The sequence below is a fragment of the Cicer arietinum genome, chromosome 5 (genome assembly GCF_000331145.2).
Source record: "Cicer arietinum cultivar CDC Frontier isolate Library 1 chromosome 5, Cicar.CDCFrontier_v2.0, whole genome shotgun sequence".
NCBI classification, from domain to species: Eukaryota; Viridiplantae; Streptophyta; class Magnoliopsida; order Fabales; family Fabaceae; genus Cicer; species Cicer arietinum.
Window position 1 is genome coordinate 49832572 of NC_021164.2, and position 948 is coordinate 49833519.

The window sequence follows — 948 nt, forward strand, 5'->3', positions numbered from 1 at the left end:
GAAATCCCATTTGCCGTGGTAATCGCGTAGGAATTGCTAAGTGTTAAGTTGTGGACTTGAGTAGGAATGACTTGAGTTAATTCATGAATTTTTGGAAAAATGATGAGGGAAATCGGTTTCCCAATCGATTGGATGAGTTGCAGGAAGTTCACTATTTTAACCTAATCGATTTGCCAATCGATTGTATAAATATATCTTTCAAAATCTTTTAAGAAATCTTTTAAGAAATCGATTGGTAGAGAGGCAGGAACTCAGCAAAACTGCCAAAATCAATTTGGAAATCGATTTGGCAACACAGGGACTCATCAAAACTGACAAAATCGACTTAGAAATCGATTTGGTCATGCAGAAACTCAGCAGAACTGACCAAATCGATTTGGCAATCGATTGGCTCAGCAAAAGTCCTTATTTTGAGTTAGATAATCGATTGCTCAATTGATTTATCAATGCTTTGGTCAGTTATGTATTACTTGATGGTTTGAGAACTTCATTTTGAGTTCATTTTTAATTGGCAAGTATTGTATGAACTTTTCGCATATTGAAAATCCTGTTAAGGTGCATGCTTAGTTGAAAAGTTATTTTGAGCATTTAAAAACTTATATGCTATGTGTTAACTGTTATTTTTCAGTTGGTGACCCTTTACAATTATTGTGGAAATCTGGGTTTTGCCCTCAGATGAGAGTCAGGACGGTCCTACCGGTTCGTACCCTACGGACGAGAATGGAGATGGGAGCGCTTGACTGCAGTTAGGATAGGAGGATCCCACGGGGCGCGTGGAGATCACTCAGAGTGTATAGTTTTTGGTATAGTTTTTGGTAGGATGATCAGATTAGGTTGATGTATAGGGACTAGGCGTCCTTTGTAAGACCCATAATTTTAAAGTACACTTTATGTATTTTATGTGTTTTGGATTTTGGTTCGCATGTTATTTAGCCAGGGTTCATAATA